This window comes from Malaclemys terrapin, chromosome 6, assembly GCF_027887155.1.
Source record: "Malaclemys terrapin pileata isolate rMalTer1 chromosome 6, rMalTer1.hap1, whole genome shotgun sequence".
NCBI lineage: Eukaryota > Metazoa > Chordata > Testudines > Emydidae > Malaclemys > Malaclemys terrapin.
The window spans coordinates 39,753,212-39,773,932 of NC_071510.1; the positions used below are offsets into that span (position 1 = coordinate 39,753,212).

At 42.5% G+C, this 20,721-nt stretch overlaps 1 protein-coding gene across 2 annotated transcripts in view; it reads right to left on the reverse strand.

Moving 5' to 3' along the window:
• TJP2 (tight junction protein 2) overlaps window positions 1-20,721 on the reverse strand; it is an 87,946-nt gene that overhangs the window by 64,636 nt on the left and 2,589 nt on the right. For both annotated transcript variants that reach the window (XM_054032629.1, XM_054032628.1), the window contains exon 2: window positions 3,547-3,667. The gene's annotated coding sequence lies outside the window, so the exon portion shown is untranslated. The remainder of the gene's footprint in view (window positions 1-3,546; window positions 3,668-20,721) is intronic.

Below are 20,721 nucleotides of genomic sequence, written 5' to 3' on the forward strand. Positions count from 1 at the left end.
ATAATCGGTTGTCTCAATGGGATAACAGTCACTATAGAACTACATAGGGCACTTGTGGCTACCCCTAGTCTGGCTTCTATGACTACAAAAAAACCACCACCAAATATCTACACATTTTCAACTCTGCTGGGAAAAGCAGGTTATTCTCTTTCAGTGTAGAGATGCAACACAAACGGAACTGAAAATTTTAAAGGAGTTTAGATTAATGTAAGCTTAGAGTTAGAAAGTGTGCTAAACTTTACGATGAATTGTGACTGGCACTTGATTACAGTTCACAAAGTGAAAAATTATTTCAGCCACTGTGACAGACTAAATTAAAAACCCACTGCAGAGAGATCACTACATTAAGAACAACATTATACTTTAAAGAGCAAGATACCAAACCTATCAATTCATTTATAGTGCTAGTTTAGAAGTCTTTGGCTACTTTGTTTGCATAAGATTTTTAGCAGTGGGCCCAGAATTTTCTTATGCTAAAATACAATGCAAAACATCACAAGCACACAAAGCAAGAAGAACTGTATCTCTGCAAAAATAGAGATGAAATGCACAGAGAAGTACAGTGCCAAGCAACTGTTTACTCTGAATAGATTTTCACCTATTGTATAATGTTGAAATACATGCAATAGCATTCTGAACCGTAGCAAATGGGAGAGGCAGTACAGTCTACTGTACAATGGGCAGACCGCGGGCCAAACCCTGACTGCCAGATGCTTTTGAACAGACCCCCAAATCTTTTTATTTACTTATTATTATCATTATCATCATCATCATCATTATTTTTTTAATTATCTTCTCTGGAGTCTGGACCTTGACAAAAAATAATTGACTACCCCTGGTCTACTGGATAGAGCACTGAACTGGTACTGAGACTTGGGATCTATTCCTGACTCTGCCACTGGCCTTTTAGATGACCATTCTGTGCCTCAGTTTCTCCATCTTAAAATGGGGTTAATGATACTGACCTCTTTTGTAGAATGCTTTGATATCTAGTGATTAAGCTAAGAGACCAGTATTATTATTATTAATCAATATTAAATGCACTGTACTACTAAAAATTCTGAACAAAAAGAGGAGCAATTTTAAAGCCACAATTAATATATGCTCTTCTCTCTGCAGAACCTCATTAAAAAGAGGACCTATTCAGCACTCATTTCACAGGCAAAACTCCCCTGGACTATTTTAGAATAGATGACATGAAAACATTGTGTTTAAAAATGATTTTGTTTCCATTGTGCATCTCCTGTATTCTTCATTTCTCTTCCACAGTTCTTGATTATTAATCACATCTGTTTGACATTAAGATCTTTGTCTCTTAATAGTTCGAGAGAAATGGCAATGGGAGTTGATGAACTCAAGTTCCACTAACATTAAAAATCTTTTCCACCATAATCAATGTTTAAGTCACAAACAGAACAAGCAAACACCAGGTGGAAAGAAAGATCCTGCTTTCATGGAGACTACCATATTTATCAAGGGCAAGTGGAGAGAAATACAGAAAGTATATGACATACAATAAAAAAAAAAAAAGCTTTGCTTGTAAAAAAACATCAGTTAAGGGGGAAAAAAAGTTCCAACAGGCTTTAGCAGCTCTTTAACCAAGTTCTTCCTTGACACATAAATCCACCTTCACAACTCTCTCTCCCCCCTTATCTGCTGTATCTCATCACATCACCCCTGCTGATTCAGCACATCCCTGTTGTTATCCTCTCCAAAGCACAGTGTAAAAATTATAGTTGCACCTAACCCTGCATAACCCCCAAAACAGGGGTAAGGAAATATTACCTGCCCTCTTCTTGGAGTTAATACCCACCCCCCCACCAGCATAAAACTGTCTTCTCTGCAGCAGCAGGGGTGTTGTTTCAGCCTTTTTATCCCCAGACCGCTGACTTCGTCTACATCCTCACTAGGGAATTAAACAAACCACCCTTCACTTACGAACACCAGTTCATCTGAACTGCTGGGAGCCCAAACGTACATCAGGCTTCGGTAACTGGATGCATTTTCACGAGTGTGCCAGCAGAAAAAATGGGTCTGGTCATTGGAGCCTTTTCTACAATGGACTCCCATCAGTTCAGCTGAACTGATGGCAGCAGTAGGGGATTTTCAATAGGCTAAACTCCACAATGTAGACAGAACTTTACAGTGGAAAGCAGAATCTGCTTTTTTGCCTGCCCAGGTGGGTGCAGGTTAAAACAGAACAGGGTCTTGTTCCTGATATGCAGTGCACAATGCCTTTCCTTCCCACGGGTGTTTTCAGGATTATGTTCTTAACACATAGTGCAAGGAGGGCATTCCTGCTCATCACCTCTCCACTGTCAGCAGGACTGGTGCAAGGAAGTTTCACGCCCTAGGCGAAACTTCCACCTTGCGCCCGCGCCCCCACCCCCCATCCCAGCGGCAGCTCCCCCCCTGCCCTGAGGCGCCCCCCCGCGGCAGCTCCCCCCCCCCGGGGAGCCGTGCAGCAGCTCCCCACCCTAGCTCACCTCCGCTCCGCCTCCTCCCCGAGCACGCTGCCCCCGCTCTAATTCTCCTCCCCTCCCAGGCTTGCGGCGCCAAACAGCTGATTGGCGCCACAAGCCTGGGAGGTGGAAGAAGTGGAGCAGCGATGGCGTGCTCGGGGAGGGGGGCGTAGCAGAGGTGAGCTGGGGTGGGGAGCCCTGCGGCAGCTCCCCCCCCCGCTCTGAGACACCCCTGCAGTAGTTCCCCACCCCCCCGTCCCGGGGAGCCATCCGGCAGCTCCCCACCCCAGCTCTCCTCTGCTCCTCCTCCTCCCCAAGCACGCCGGCCGCTCTAATTCTCCTCCCCTCCCAGGCTTGCGGTGCCAAACAGCTGATTGGCACCACAAGCCTGGGAGGGGAGGAGAATTAGAGTGGAGGCAGTGTGCTCGGGGAGGAGGCGGAGCAGAGGTGAGCTGGGGTGGGGCGCTGCTGCACAGCATTTAGGCATTCTAAGATGCCTAAAAGATACATTTACCTTAATGATGTACTTTGAGAAAATATATGTGGCGCAACACTACTCTCTCTGGGTATTCTATGCTATCCATGACTCAGTAACTGAGTATTCACAATCATTTTGCCCTGTTTGCTTTAAAGTAATTGATTTTCTCCACACACACCAAATATTTATGTTGGTTGAAGACATTAACGCAAATCAAACTAAACAAGTACTTAGCTAACGTTTTGCTCCTAAAATATCATCTAACAGATGAACTAATCCAACCCAGTGTATCATTATTTACTTGTCACCAACATATTTGATGTTTTGCAGACAAGGTCTCTACTTCAAAGAGCCTATGTTATGCACTACCAAACTTTAGAGTATGCATGTATATATTGCTCCTAAGTTCCAATGTAATTCTATTGGAATTACCTTATATCACTGCATGACCACCTGAAGAGTACAGGCTAATAAATCCATTTAAAACCACAGCTGAAGGAAATAATGATAATTTGTCACGTATCATAAAGCATTAGCTATAACATTTTACAGATTTCAGGCTGATGACTTTTTCCTAACCGACCCTATGGATCTGTTAACTAGTACCTGGTGAGGAATGCTGCTTTTCGACACACTCTGTCTATTTCCGGTCAAGTGTTTTGGGCTTGAGGTATAGCTGTGCACCCAGTCCCACTCGCAAGGGGATGGCAGGGTAGTATACTGTTTCCTGAAAAAGAAAATTGCATTTAAGTCAAGCATAATCACAATGAACGTGTCAAGCTGTCCTGCACTGGCTCAAGGCATGAGCACCAAAAGCAGGGCAGACTGTTAAGAATCCCAAATGGTTATGAGCTCTATACTTAGATTTCACCAACCAATTATCAAGTGTAAACTCCTCAGGCACTATAACAGACTTAACATGGAGTCATAGACAGTCCCCTTGGATACACCAACCCATCTTGCCACCCAGGTGAGCCTACCTTTGTGATAGATGGTCCCTTACACCAAGTATCACAGCAATATTCTGGTTACTTCAGTCCCAAAGAACCAGTAATTTACCCCATGCCAACTGCACTTTAGATCTCACACCAAAAGATAACACTTGTAGCCAATCCTATAATAAACTATCTAAAGATTTATTATATACGAAAAGGAAATGACAGTTATTTACAAGGTTAAAGCAGGTAAACATAGATAACTACAAGTTAGCTCCAATCTTAAAATTCAAAAAGTAATAGAAACTTCAATAATAAGCGAGCTCTATAGGTCCTTTAGGGCTAACCTTGTCTAAGCACTGGAGATCTTTTGCTTACGCCCTCCAGGGTCCAAGCCACATAAAGATATGGTTCCTTATTAGGAGGTTTTATTCCCTTTCCCCCTTCTGCTTTGAGCTGCAGACTCAGCTGACGGGAGGAAATCTCTTACATCACTCATCTTAATGTAGGTATTGGGGGGGGGAAAAGAGTAAACAATAAAGTCTTTAGTCCTCGAACGTTCCACACTAGTCCATCTAGTATCGGGGAGCCTTCCTTGATGGGCAGGACATAAAACCTTCTGTTGGAGACCAGCGTTTCACACTGGTCTGGTGATTTACACAATTACAGAGGCTTACAATAGAAATGCTCAAATGTTACCTTACAATATGGATACCGATATTATAAGTGAGATTAATGCAGGCAGCAACTCACAAGCATTCCATAACGTCTAAACGCTAAGCACACCCTTATAATTCTAATGCCTATTTTAACAATATTAACACACAGGTGAGCCAGACTGATTCCAGCTATGTATTTGTCAGTGTTCAGTGGAGACAAAGGGACCTTGGAATGAGCTGGCACCTAGCCTGTGAGCATTACAGAAGTGTGATTATGAAGCCTGGAATAGTGACGTCCATAAGAAAAGGGAATTAAAGCAATTTCTTCTAAGTTAGCTTGGCTGCTTGAACTGTCCCTGGCAGTAAAGCGGAAATGTTGCCTGCCAAAGGGGATCTTCAGCATTACTATTATTTGCTATGGTAGTGTCTAACCAAGTTCGCAGCCCCATTATGCTAAGTGCTGTACGAACACAAGAGACCGTCTCTGGCCTAAACAGTTTACAATCTAAGCAAGCAAGATAGACAGATTGGTAAAAAGGAAGCATTATCATCCCCATCCTGAAGCAGTATGTACTGATGATGTGACTTACCACGGTCACATAGGAAGCCTGTAGCGGAACTGAAAACGCAACCCAGGTTCTCTAAGTCCTGTCCTATGCCTTGACAATAAGGCCAGCCTTCCTTTCCAAAACGTCTTATGCAAGTGATATGCTCAATCTCAGCCGAAAGATATGGTCCTACAGTCATTTGGCGGAGGTGGACCCACCTGGACATGGACTCATCATTTATACATCCTTCTGCTTAATAATCCACAGCCACCTCTGGTTAACAAGATAGCAGCAAGAAACGGATTGTGAAATAATCAACAGAATAAATTCTTCGATTATTTATTACCTAAAGAATTTCTAAACCATATTTTATTTATCATTTTAGTTTTTCACCCCACTCCGTTTGAGCATAGCTATGTCTATGACAACAATCTATTTAGACTTGTTTTTACTTCTTAAAACAAGCACTTTCCAAACCCAAATTCAAGATGTGAAAACTGATTGATGGTATGTGGTTTTTCCCCTGCTGTCTCTTTCAGCTCAAGAACATTCCCAGGGCGTGGGATAGGATTGTTTTAGTCATGGCACGATTTTGCAGCTGCAGGACAAAAGGACACTGCGGCATGTCTTTTGAGCAGTGAAAGATACATTATGAACATTAGTGTCAATTTTATTGTTACAGGCTGCACACACAATATTGATTTTCCAGGAAGCCGCAGGAAAGTTATACATTGGGCTAAAAATTAAAACACCATCATGGCCATAATTTGGGCTCCTTATAGAGAGGTCAACAGTTATAAATACTCAACTGCCACCTAAATCTCATCATTGTTCTACAATGACAAACATAAATGGTAAAGAAAATAAATCCGATGGTGCCTTTGATCTTTAAATAAAAATAATTGCATGATCAAAATAGCATGGGTTATTCTCCTTTCAAATTAAGCTTTATTCTTCCATTTTGTTTATTCTCAGTAACTCTCCATCTACCATGTGGTAGTGCTGCAACTGAGAATACATCCCAATGTTGATTTTTACTATAGAAGTTATTAAGAGTTGGGAAAAATTAGAAAACCCGAATAGATAAATGTTCATTAGAGCTGGTGCATGGAGAGATAACCTTCCACTGAACCTTAGCCCCTGGAAAATGATGTACAGGAGGGGAATTGAAAACAATTTGTTTGATTTTAAATTGTGGTTTGATTTAGTTACCTATGTACCTCGATCATATCATTAGAAGTTTACTGATCAACAAGTTAATATTTCAAGAGTTTATACCCAGATATTAACCAGTAACTGGAGCAAACCTTTATCAATGTTGATAAATACAAAGTAATGCACAATGGAAAACATAATCCCAACTATACATATAAAATGATGGGGTCTAAATTAGCTGTTACCACTCAAGAAAGAGATCTTGGAATCATTGTGGATAGTTCTCCTAAAACATCTAATCAATGTGCAGTGGCAGTCAAAAAAGTGAACAGAACGTTGGGAATCATTAAGAAAGGGATAGATAAGACGACAGAAAATATCATACTGGCTCTATATAAATCCATGGTATGCCCACATCTTGAATACTGCGTGCAGATGTGGTTGCCCCATCTCAAAAAAGATATATTGGAATTGGGAAAGGTTCAGAAAAGGGCAACAGAAATGATTAGGCGTATGGAATGGCTTCCGTATGAGGAGAGATTAGTAAGACTGGCACTTTTCAGCTTGGAAAAGCGACGACTAAGGGGGGATAAATCATGACTGGTGTGGAGAAAGTAAATAATCAAGTGTTATTTACTCCTTCTCATAACACAAGAACTAGGGGTCACCAAATTAATAGGCAGCAGGTTTAAAACAAACAAAAGGAAATATTTTTTCACACAACGCACAGTCAACCTGTGGAACTCCTTGCCAGAGGATGTTGTGAAGGCCAAGACTATAACAGGGATCAAAAAAAGAACTAGATAAATTCGTGGAGGATAGGTTCATCAATGGCTATTAGCCAGGATGGGCAGGGATGGTGTTCCTAGACTCTGTTATTAGATATTAGATGACAGGATGGAAAGTGCACAGGATGCCTTGTCTACTCTAATCCTCCCACCCAGGGCCGGCTCTAGGATTTTTGCCGCCCAAAGCAAAAACAATTTTGGCCGCCCCCCCCTCCCCCGTTCTTTAATTACCCCACCCCCGGCCCCGCCTCAACTCCGCCCCTTCCCCAAATCCCCAGCCCTGCCTCCTCCCCCCAGGCTCTCAAGCCTAGGAGGGAGGGAGGGGGAGAAGCGGCGCCCGCGATGCGGCCACTCGGAGTCTCCCCCCCCCTCCCAGGTTTGAGAACCTGGGAGGGAGGGGGAGACTCCGAGTGGCTGCGGCGCGGGCGCCGCTTCTCCCCCTCCCTCTCAGGCTCTCAAGCCTGGGAGGGAGGGGGAGCAGCGGCACGTGAAACGGCCGCTCGGGATCTCCCCCTCCCTCCCAGGTTTGAGAGCCTGGGGGGGGGGGGGGGAGGGAGACCCCGAGCCGCCGCGGCGCGCGAGTCAGCTGTTTCGCGCGCCGTGGCAGCAGCAGCGGAGGTGAGCTAGGGCGGCTGGGGCACATTTTTAGGGGCAGCATTCTGGCGCCGGCCATGCCGCCCCTAAAAATGTGCCGCCCCAAGCACCAGCTTGTTTTGCTGGTGCCTAGAGCCGGCCCTGCTCCCACCACTGGTACTATAAGTAGAGTGACAATTGTAGGAAATTAAAAAAAAAAAAAAAAGGCTCAGTGTAGACACAGCCAAAAGAGACTGTCTTGTCAATTCTGGTTTCAGGTTTAGGTTTTGTATCAGCAAACTTTAAAAATATCTAAGACCCACAGGAATGTTTCCATAAGTTGGTCTTTAACAGAAGCTTTTTCTTTTTTCTTTCTTTATTTTTTTTTTTAATATATAAAGCAAGTTAACATTCCCCTACAGTGTTTCCAACAAAAACATTGCAGCATCCTGGTGTAGGAGAACATGAAAATAATTGACTAGAAACATACTACAAAACTAAACTGAAACTATCTGGTCTATTTACATCCTTGAAATGGAGTAAAATGCAAAAAGCAAACAAATACCAAGAACAGGGAGACCTTAGATTTTTTAAAGCTTTCAGCTTTAGCCCTCTAACAAGTGTTATTTGTAATACACATCTTTTTTAAAATTTAGTATTTAATCGACCAGTGCCAAATCGACGTATCCAGGGTTTTCACTACCTTGATGTCCAAAGATCTCAAGACTTTACATAGGCAACCATTTTTAATCATATTTTTTCATTGCAACTTAAAGGATTTTACTTTACTGTTCATTTAACAAAAATAAATTCAATCCTGGAAATTGATTTACCTTAAACATAAGAGACCTTTGATATTCAGTAGACAAAGCAATACTGAATGAAGTTCCCTAAAGAAATTAATGCTTTTCTTTTCCATCTTCAGGAGCTGTGAGATTTCCAACACAGATCTTAAGAAATGTGTTTTAAATATTTAAGGAGAAAAGTAATCAAGGAATAATCAGGCTGCAAAATATCCATTTAATTTGTTATTGTAGAGAGTATGCTCCAGTTTATCTATTCAGTTCTTAAATCAGAAGTCTGCACAGAGTATTAAGTGTTACTACTGAGGATACTTCCAAATTACCTGAAAATGGCCATGCCAGTCAAGGACAGCATACACATTTGCCTAGGGAAACAACATTCTGCATCTTTTACTTCATAACACTATGTATTTTTAAAAGAAAATTATTTTTGTATGAATGATTCCTCGTCACTGCAGAGAACACAACTTTCTAGGTCAGTGTGCAGCTTTAAGGTAAATGTTAGTCTTTCGCAATTCCTCATTGACCAACTATTCAACACTTACCCTGGATGTTGCCAAAGGTTTGCATGTCTGCCCTCAGGAAGCAGTTCTCTCTTATTAAGGGGGGTAATGCCAATTGCAGCTTCTAGAATTGTTATATATTTCTTGTACCTCATTCTGCCACCAAGCTAAGTTACAATCAGTGTTCGGATGCAACATCTGAAGTCATCTCTTCTCAGAGATCCAAGCTTCTGCCTTTCTAAACGTGCTGCACATTATAAGCTATAGTAATAAAAATAACTTTTTTGTGCGGGAGGGGGTGGGGGGGAAGAGACTAAAATAAACTCCTGCCAGATTCCCCTGAAACGTCATTGTTACATAATTCAAACGATCTTTGAATAAAGCACTAATGAAAACGATTCAGAGACAATCATGGTTCTAAGCCTCGCCTGATAACGTACACTTTCCAATTTACTAATCCTGAGCTAAATCTCTGAGATTTATAATCTTCCAAGTACTAATAGAGTATTGGTGATTTCTCTCTCAGATCAACTCAAGGGCTAGTAAAGATGTATTCACAAAAGTTGATATTGTTTCAGATACTTCAGAATAGAAGCACCTACCCTGTCTCTCTCTCTCACACACACAACCCCACAATATGAGGGCTCTATTCAGCTTATGTATGGTCTATTCAGCACAAAGTTGGTAGGCAAGGGAGAAATGTTCACTTAAGTGGTGGTTACTTGTACAGAATTAAGCAAGCTAGAGACTCCATTATAATGCCACCTTTTATACCCTACACAGTACAAGTGCCACCTCACACAATTATGGAAACCATTTTCCATCTGTTGAAATTATTCCAACAGAGGCAAATTACTGCAGATACCAATACCTTCAGGTATGTTATAAGGGTGGAGAGAGTGGAGTGGGCATGATGGCACTGTTTCATGTTAGATCAGGGGTAGTGCCAAAGCCTACAAGTAAAATTATCCAGGGGAAATCAAAGAATCATGTTTGATTCCAAAAATACTTAAGGCTCTAACATTCAGTCTAATCTGTGTGTAGACACACACACACACAGCGTTTGAGTGTGAGTGTATGCATGAGAGTGATTAGATCTTTATTTTAAAAAGGGGATAGGAGGAGGGGAAGTGTTTGCCCTGAAGTCCTGGGCCAAAATCTTCCTTCCTCTCACTGTTATGCAGTGTGCCGTGCCTAATAGTACCCTCTGTCCTTAAGATGCTTCCATTTCAATGGTATTGGATTTATATGGTCTGCAAGGCACTTTGGGATATTTCAGGACAGAGAGCATTGTCTTACATTTATACCTCATATTATTTATTGTACGGCTACTCCTACCTTCAATCTTAAATAATAAATCCTTGAATAGTCACTGCAAGGTCTTTACTACTTATTATAGTAATTTCCAGCATTATTGGCATGACTACAGAGCAGGGTTATGTGCACTACAAGAGTGTGCTTTAGAAATCACACCAACTGGTCCATGAAGACCCTGCGGGTGTGTATTAGAAGTTCCTTAGCGTGCATTATGTAGTGCACTGTGTTAACACACACTAGGGATCTTCTAGTGCAGTGCTTCTCAAAGCCGGTCTGCCGCTTGTTTAGGGAAAGCCCCTGGCGGTCCGGGCCAGTTTGTTTACCTGCCGCATCCGCAGGTTCGGCCGATTGTGGCTCGCACTGGCTGCGGTTCGCCATCCCATTCCAATGGGGGCTGCAGGAAGTGGCATGGGCTGAGGGATGTGCTGGCCGCCCTTTCCGCAGCCCCCTTGGCCTGGAGCGGCGAACCGCGGCAAGTGGGAGCCGCGATCGACCAAACCTGTGGATGCAGCAGGTAAACAAACCAGGCTGGACTGCCAGGGGCTTTCCCTGAACAAGTGGCGGCCCGACTTTGAGAAGCACTGTTCTAGTGCACACTAGCAGCAACTACATGGACCCATTAGTGTGCTTAGAAATCACACCTCCATGTAGACTAGTCATGCTATGTTGACTTTATCAGGTAGCCTTAGTTATAGCACCACAAGATACACAAAGAAACTGAATACTGAAGACAAGTTTTAAGGTAGCACGCAGTCTCAGGTGCATTATTAGATAGCAATTATTGGATCAGTCTCACACAAACAAGACAAAATTCAACATCCAGGGGTTCAGTAAGAGGCTACTAAAGATAATGGGCAGGTGGAAGCAATATTTTTTTTCTTAACTAGCTATATAAATGTATAACCACACTATAATTGCAGCTGAATACATTCACATGTGGAGAATATGAAGTGTGAAAATGTGTAATATTTTAGTCAAGTTTCTTATAACATTAAAATAGCAACATAGAAATGAAATTGACATTGCAACAATGTTTTTTCTATATAAAGACCCTTCGCTGCTATGTTTGGTTTTAAAAATCAAAATCTTCAAAAAAATTTAAGGCTCTAGATGGGTATATTTGTCTAGAATCAAACAGATTCTGTTGCAATTGAATTACATGCCCAATAGCCAAAAAAGCACTTAACTACAACTTTAAACATCTGTATACAAAATATTAATAAGATCAGGAAAGTGAACTATTCCTAGAGTCTGTGAGAACAGCTAATGCCATGCTGTTTGCATGCATCCTGCACTTCTAGTAGCTTTGACAGCTCTAGTGCCTTTGGCAGGATTGAGCTAAAACAGAACCAGAAAGCGAAGTTGACTAGAAACTGACTAGTCTATTTTCACTGCCCCACCTAATGACTGAAATACAAGTAGTAAACAGCATAAATGGTGAAAAGTAAACAAAACTGTAGAACTCCTCTCTGTTTGTATAGTCTACAGTAATATTAAAATGTATTCATTTGTCCTTGTTTAGGTAGGAAATTGTTGCCCTGAGTCATTCCCCAAAACATGGCTGCCTGTGGAGTGGGGATGGGATAGCTCAGTGGTTTGAGCATTGGCCTGCTAAACCCAGGAGTGTGAGTTCAATCCTTGAGGAGGCTATCTGGGGATTAGTTGGGAATTGCTCCTGCTTTGAGCAGGGGGTTGGACTAGATAACCTCCTGCGGTCCCTTCCAACCATGATATTCTATGAAATCCTAGCCTCATTTGAAGTCCATTGGGATTTGGACTTCATTCATGGAGTTTTAATTGGAAAGTGTCTTTTTACTTAAAGAATGCTCTGGATAACAAGTTTCATTACAAACAGTTCCCAAGAAGCAATCTTCAAAAACCAAAGTCCTAAGCAAAGTGTAAAAAAATTTTGAAGTCTAAACTCCATCTCAGTCCAGAAGATTTAGCCTTCAGCCTCCTGGTTTACTATTGGCTCATCTTAGTCTGTATTGTGGTTATTTTATGCCATTCCACTGGCACAAAATGGCCCTACGCTGGATATATTTGGCCATCACATTTTTTTTTCACCTACAAAGGGAAATTCTGGTGGTAAAGGAGTGCTATGGAGATTTGGTCCCATCCCTTCTAGCCGCCAAGATAGGCATATGACCAGGAGCACCACTTCTAAGGGTCTGTGATCCAGCCAGGGTGGAGACATTTGCAGCTGGCACAAGTTAGAATGCAAGCTGAAGGACAGGCCTGGTGTACAGTCAGGATCAAGGCAGTATGGTCACAAGCTACTCCAACTGCTTCTTTCTCATAGTTAAGTATCTGGTCCTATGAGTAAGCAACACTCATTTCAAATAAAGAAGACAGACTCAGATGTTACTAAATATTCTTCAGCTACAGGCAAAAATGGCAAAGGACATAGGCATCTAAAACAATTATTACATTCCTTATTTGCTCTGCAGAAAAAATCCCTTCTGTAACATAGTTTGAGATACAGCGACATTCAGCGTTTCCTGATTAAAAGTACTATATCCTCCCCTCTCGGAGTTGCTTTTTTTTAGGATAAAAATGTTGGAGGTATAATGGAAAGAACAAGGGATTAGCTTTACTAACTGGAAAAGTATTCTGTAGTCCCTTTGAAAAAAAAACAAGCACAATCTAAGCATTAAATGGTTATGATACAAGCTCTGTGGCAGTTTGATTAACACATGATTATGGTCTGCACTGTATCATCTAAAACAATGAGAAAAAAAACAGGCTTCAGATGTAGTTAAAGAAAAATCCTTACTGGTTTATCCACATATTTATACTCCCGTTGAAAATTTCAGCAGAGACGCCCAAAATTAATCACGTTGATTTACAAAAAAATCCACTCTGTACATTTCCACCAAACCGACACTGCTATAGGTTAATTTCACTTATGTCTGTCTGTGGAGCATATGCATAGTTCATAATTTTCTCAAATATATTTGTTATTTTAAATTATTTGATGACATTTCCCCAGCCCACCCCTTATTTGCTTTATTCTGTGACTTGCCTGAGCTGTGCTGCTTAGTTGGGCTTGGTTAAGTAAGTCACACAGTAGCATTTCTGTTCCCTAAGAGAGCTCGTAATCAGGAAGATGTTTAATTTGTTTTCCTGTGAGTATCTGATGGTGTAATCTTAAAAATCTACCTTCCAGGATTATTCACATTTGTGAAACTTGATTGCATAAATGGTTGCAAGCAGCAAACATGAGACAGGTGAGAATATGACTTAAGCAAATTCATTTAAAAATTCAAACATACCTGCATATAAATTTTATCCAGTATTTGTCCACCTCTGTTTAACACATACAAGGTAGAAAATGAATGGATTTTCCAGTCTTTCACCTGGGCGCATCTAATAAACCCTTCCCAGTGAGTATCCAAAGGATTTGCTCAACTCCAGAACACTACAGGTTTAGCACTCTCGTGGCTAGTGAATTTTATGCCTCAGAATAAAAATTGATTCCCAGTTTCAGTACCTATTTACAGGTGCCTGCAAACAATTCAACGTATAATTTCTATGAAAGAGGAAACTCCAAAACCTTGACTATGCTAGAAATGTTATTGTCATTTGTCAGCAATAGTGGTGCTGCCCTGGTACAGCCAATCATGTAAGTTCTAATGAAGGCTATGCACTACTGTTGGGGCTACCATGTCATCTGACCCTGCTCCAGGAAAGATCTCCTAGTGTAGATGCACTCCAACTTTGGGATGAGGAACAGAGAGAGAAACTAGAACAAGGCAGGAAGAAATGCAACATGGAAGGAAAGGAGAAGGCCAAAGAAGGTTGTCTGAGCAATGTCTACATTAGGACAACTATCTGTGGTTCAACCCGGATTGAAAATAGTTTGACAAACAGAGAGCTCTCATGTATCAGAGGGGTAGCCGTGTTAGTCTGGATCTGTAAAAAGCAACAGAGAGTCCTGTGGCACCTTTAAGACTAACAGATGTATTGGAGCATAAGTTTTCGTGGGTGAATACCCACTTCGTCAGACGCATGCTCTCAGAGAGCTCTCATGTGACTTTCAGCTATAGCCCAGATTAGAGAAACTGCAAAGAGGTATCAATCCCAGCAGGAGGCCAGGGAGGCATTGTGCTTCCCAGAGCTCCTGGCACATAAGAGGAGCATGACCAAGGTTACACTCCTCAAAGGTGCTGTAGAGCAGAGGTTCTCAACCTTTTTCTTTCCATGCCCCTCCACCCCCAATATGCTATAAAAACTCCACAGCCTGCCTGTGCCACAACTGTCTTTTTGCATATAAATGCCAGAGCTGGTGTTAGGAGGTAGCAAGCAAGGTAATTGCCAAGGGTCCCATGAAGCTCAGTTGCTTGGGCTTCAACTCAAATAGCAAGGCAGTGGGGCTCCAGTCGCCGTGAGGCTCCAGAGCTTCAGTCCTGGGCCCCAGTAAGTCTAACGCTAGCCCTGCTTGGTGGACCCCGGGTAAGAACGCTGCTGTAGAGACCATGGCCTTTTCTTCTCCCCATCTCCTTTGGATCACCTTGTACATACAGCATTATGGCAAGGAACGACTCATATGCAGAGGCTAGGCATGATCTAGTCCACAGATAGGGATAAACCATATTCAACACCTGTTATAGAAAATGTACTAGATCCCTCACACTACTATGAGTCAAACACACAATATAAAGGGTGATGTGCAATTTGACCCTGTCTTCACTAACCATAGTCACGGCTTAACCATTTTAGTAGCAGTTGACCTAGATGACAGGGAGATAACTTGGGGCTGGTCTACACTAGGGGGGGGAAAATCGATCTAAGATACGCAAGTTCAACTATGAGAATAGCGTAGCTGAAGTCGACATATCTTAGATCGACTTCCCTCCCGTCCTCACGGCACAGGATCGATGGCCGCGGCTCCCCCGTTGACTCCGCTTCCGCCTCTCGCCCTGGTGGAGTTCTGGAGTCGATGGGGAGCGCGTTCGGGGATCGATTTATTGTGTCTAGACGAGACGCGATAAATCGATCCCCGGTAGATCGATTGCTACCCGCCGATCCGGCGGGTAGTGAAGACGTACCCTAACTGATAATATTAGCCACAGATTATTTTCCCCAGTGCAGAAAGTGTCTTGGATACAAGACAAGATTCACTTCCTCACATGCCCAAAATTAACAGCTTTTACTTTGAGCATGTACAGATTATAGAAACTAATCATGGAAGTGACAAAGAAACAAGACATCTGGCCCACCTGCACACTTGTTTCAGTATTAGACAAATAACGATTAAAAAAGAATGTTAAGGAATCTTTTTAACTCTGTTTTTTTTAATAGTTACAAATCAACATGGGTGCTCTCCCGTAAAGATATGCCCAGTGCTGATCATATTTAGCTAGACCCTGTTGAAATAATGTGGGGAAAAAAGGGCATATCAAAAATCAGGGAAGGAACTGAAACAGAAGATGAGGGCCAGAAAACTTCTTTAAATTATTTCATGTATTGGAAATGCTTTTGACCTCTTCTTAGAGAATGTCCCTAGCCTGAACAGCCCATATGGTCCCAGAGATTCTCAGAATCAGCTTATATAAAGTTGCACTAAAGAGGCTAGACACACCATGGCACAGCAAGTCAAATCTGCTGGCTATTAAGCAGAGATAGCGGATGAAGCAGATGCTAGAAGGAAGAGAGAGAAATCAGCCACTGTTTGTGCACACCATCACTGCTAATGGCTACACGGAAGGGAGATTTCTTGGCTGGTTTCTCCAATCAGACCTCAAGGAGTAGCAAGTACCTTTCTTTTCAACATGACTACAGGAAGCAGGCAGAGGCCTTGGCTACACTGGCGCTGTACAGCGCTGCAACTTGCTGCGCTCAGGGGTGTGAAAACGCCCCCCCCCCCCCGAGAGCAGCGAGTGCAGCGCTGTAAAGCACCAGTGTAATCAGCGCCTGCAGCGTTGCACGCTCGCTCGCAGTGCTGCAAGCTGTTCCCCTCGGAGAGGTGGAGAACATACAGCGCTGCGAGAGCTCTCTTGCAGTGCTGGCGGCGCAACTACACTCGCGCTTCACAGGGCTGCCGCGGCAGCACTGTGAATTCCCAAGTGTAGCCAAGGCCAGAGCAAATGTAGACTGTGTAGCATAAGCATGTGGAACCTTTGTTAGAGGAATGCACACCTTACTGGGGTTCAGACTAGTTTTTAAGACAATGTGGTCTAAATACTTTTTGGAATTAGTTTGTTTACTGTGGTGGGTGAAGAATATAGATGAGTAACTCATATTAAGAGAAGTACGAGTAGGAATGTGTGAATTAATATGAGGAAAAATCCAAACCAGCGCTGACAAGTCTGCACTCCTCTGTAGCTGAATGAAAACTATACTGTGTTAAAAATCTGGTTAAAAAAATACTGATTTGTTCATTTTTCTGCATAGCTCCAATTAAGAAGTATGAGGACATATGACTCACAAGACCAAGCTGCACCTTCTTGCCACAGTTAACCTAAATCTAAGCATCTTACGATTTCTCATGCTTCCTAAAAGCAAAACATGTAGCTATAATGTGCACAGTCGTGAAGGAACCCTACAAGATTTCAGCTCACACTAAGGCCTTGGCTACACTCGCAGATTCACAGCGCTGCCGAAGCGCGAGTGTAGTCGCGCCGCCAGCGCTGCGAGAGCTCTCTCGTAGCGCTGCAAGTTCTCCACCTCTCCGAGGGGACTAGCTTGCAGCACTGCGAGCGAGCGTGCAGCACTGCAGGCGCTGATTACACTGGTGCTTTACAGCGCTGCGCTCGGGGGGGGGGGGGGGGGTCACACCCCTGAGCGCAGCAAGTGCAGCGCTGTGAATTGCCAGTGTAGCCAAGGCCTGAGGGTGCTCATCAACATGACAGCCAGAATTGTGTCAGGAGCTCCCCAGACCTCCTGCCCCATTATAATACAGTTCTATTTTAGAATGTTTTCAGAACAAGCCATGTTCAGATTTGAACAGAACCCTCCAAAGCTATCTGGAAAGGTTTGGAGTAACCACAAGATTTGGATTCTTACACAAAATTTATCTGAACCACCCACTCTGATGCCTTTCCAAAAACAAGTGTCAAATACATTTATTTTAAGTAAATAGGGAAAGATGTGTGGAATAGCTGTCACTGATGTGTAAAGATGTTGGGTGAGGACTGCAGAGGCCAAAGGTCAAGACTCATCCTCCATTTTGGTAGGCCAGTTCCTGGCCTGCAGTCAACACTAAGCTCTGGTTGCTGTTGTGTTAGCTATGTACAGGTTAAATAAAAATAATGTAAGTGTAAGATACAAGCTCTCCAGGCCTTAATAAGAAGATAGCACACAATCCAAGGCCCCAGCATATTGATACTGTTATGGACTTATCTACATTCCAAAGCAGAACACCATTATAATCGGAAGTGCCCTGAGTGGAAACAAAATTTGTATCCACATCCGATCCGCAAACATGGTCTGCAGATATAAAGAGGATATCCACAGATTTGCAGGGCTCTACATAGAAAATTTGGATCCACACACGTCCGCGATCCACAAACACGACCTGGAGATGCAGATATCTGCAGATATAAAATAGATATCTGCAGATTTGCACAGCTCTAATAATCAGGTCTCCTGACATGAAGGAAGTTGTAAGGTAGATTTGATCTTAAAAGGGTAGTAACAAGCTCTAAAGACATCAGGGTTAACAAGTAAGGATATTGTAGAGTTGGCTGGACTCAAGGGATCTGTCCTGGAGCTGTTCTTTTTGAGGAAGAGGCTAGGTTAGTTGAGGGAGAGGGAGTGGCCTGGGGCTGGACAGTTCTGTTTTGGGAAGGGCAGGTCAGATATTTTTTGGATAAAACTCTGAACCTGATGGATTCTCAAACATTTTTTAATATTTGTCCATCACTAGTTGTGAGTCTAAGGACTTGTCAACATTAAGAAAACATACACAGATGTCCCTACATTGATGTAGTCACACCAATGCAAACCTAATGTAGCTGTGGTGCTGCCATGTGAGGCAGCAGTTATACTGGAGTAGATTAATTTAGTAGTTACATGGATGCTAGTTCTGTTAATATAGACAAGGCCTAATTCACCACACATCATGTTAAAACATGCCCTTGTATGCCTGTTGTTGTGTGCATTTGTTTTACTGGTGGCTTGGTTGGACTGTCTTGGAAAAGCCATCAAAGGCTCACTGAAGTCTAGTGCATGTTGGGATTAAAACTCACAGACTTTACGCAATTATCTGATATGAAAGATAACCATGTCAGAATGACTACATTTACTCTGTCTCAACTAAACTTGATACTTTCATGTCTGTTTAAAACAACATGAATGTGTCAGGAAAAAAATATATATTCCAAGCCCAATACACTGTAGCTGTTCCTCCATAATTGTGCACTTTTTTTTTTTTAATTGGAATGACTGATAATACTCACAGATGGTTAAAAAGGGATTAATTGGATGTAGATAGAGGCTACTAAAAATTGAATTGGTTATGATGCTTAGAATGGAAATGCTGAGTTCTGCTGCTTAAATGATCAAAAAAGACTTAAAAATACTGTATTAGAGAACTCTCTTCTATTCACTCCAGAACAAAACACAAGACAACTCCACACAAATGGGAAAATTTCACATTTGTAACAGAATATTCTGTTTTGAACCATTCATATAAAAGCAACTCCTCCACCCCCAAAGAATAATCTCTTTCTATATTTGGCTAGAAATATTTCTGTCATGCGCTTTTAGAGCTGTCTGGCTGTTAATGAAAGCTACTGGTGCCAAACATTTTGCCAATTTTGTATTTAAAATAGAACTAAATGAAGATTTGGATACAAACAAAACAAAACCCAGTCCAACTCTGTAAACAGTGTCAGCAGCTACATACTATTTTAAAATCAAAGAAATCTCTCCTGCTTCTCCTTATGAGACACTGAACTAGGGAAGGGCGAGATTAAGCAAAGATATGGGAGACAATTACTGTGACGGCTTATTTTAAACTTAAAAGGCTATGTGAAGGAGCTCTGTAGAGATTGCATTTTGTGCACAATATTATGGTCAGTTTTCACCCATGCTAGGCTCTCAAGATATATTACACACACAGCCCTCTAATTTCACACCTGTACTAAGCACAAATTCTAGATTTAACAGTTCTTGGATTAGCAGGGCTATCCGGGGTGTCAAACAGACCGAATATGGCCCACTGTGTTGAATATACTATACAGTGACATGTTATAACAGGCAGTTTGGCAACCCCCACTTAGATGATTATATCCAAATCACTCAGGCAGTGAGTTTACTAAAATCAGATACATTCACAGAAGAAAAACCTCCTTACAAGAATGTGACCAATTTTAGCAAGCATTGTGAGATAGAGACAGGTGGGTCAGGTTTATAAGTAGCTCTGACCAGCAACCAGGCTGTAGCATTCTTTATCTGCAATCACATAATTACCAAAAAGTATGAAACTCTTTCCCATTTTTGAAAATAATTACTTCCCTTCTCATCCTTACAACTGCAGGCCCCATTAGAACAAATTTGTTAAAGTTAAACAAAAACAGAAAAGGCTATTAAATCATCCCCACCTCTGCAACAGTGCATTTTGTCTTTGTCTCTTGTCACCCCAATATTGCAAGCTGTTGCAGATTGGGGCTTTGGAGTGTAAACTCTTCAGAAAAGAAACTAAAGTGTATTAATGAAAAGCACTAAATAAGAGCTAGGCATGGTTATTATTTTTGTGTCATGCCCAACACTAAATAACCACAAGCACCAATTAGCAACACATCAACACCAATTAGAAATGGCTTTTGAATAGTTATTTTTGATCCATAGCCAAATGACAACATAAGTGACCTGAAGAAGAGCTCTGTGTAACCTGGTCTACATTATAGAGTTAGGGCACCGTAAGGCAGCTTACGTCAACCTATCCCTGTAAGCGTCTACACTAAAATGTAGCTCCCACCAACATAACTCGCCCACTACACCGAGTAAGGCTTGATCTATACTACAGAGCCCGCCTGCAGCTTGGGCTAGAGCTCTACTCCCCCCCTCCAATCCCTCACCAGCAGGCACCAGTGGAGCTCCCAGCTCTCAGTCCTGGCAGCAGGGCTAACAGCAGGAGCCACCACTACCACGACTTTGGGGCTGATAGCAGGGTTCAATTTCACAGCAGGGAGCCTACCATCAGTGAAATTGACATTCTTGTCATTTTCAGGGCTATTATTTCACATTTTGTCTCGGGCTCTTGGCCGTCAGCCCCAAAGCTGGGAGGCTCCATCTGTGGAGCCCCACACTGGGCTGACAGCTTGTGCTGTCTGGGCCCCTAGCTGTGAGCCAGCACCCACCTGACAGCTGGGGCGGGGGCAGGTGTGAGCCCCCTGCCTACAGCTGAGGCTGTCAGCCCCAGGGCTGCCGGGCTCCAGCTTCAGTGTCCTACAATGCCCCACTTCAGTTGGTGGAAGTGCTCCTGGTAAGGATATGCACCACCAACAAAGAGCAAGTGTGAACACGAACCACTACTTTACTGTGGTGGCTGCA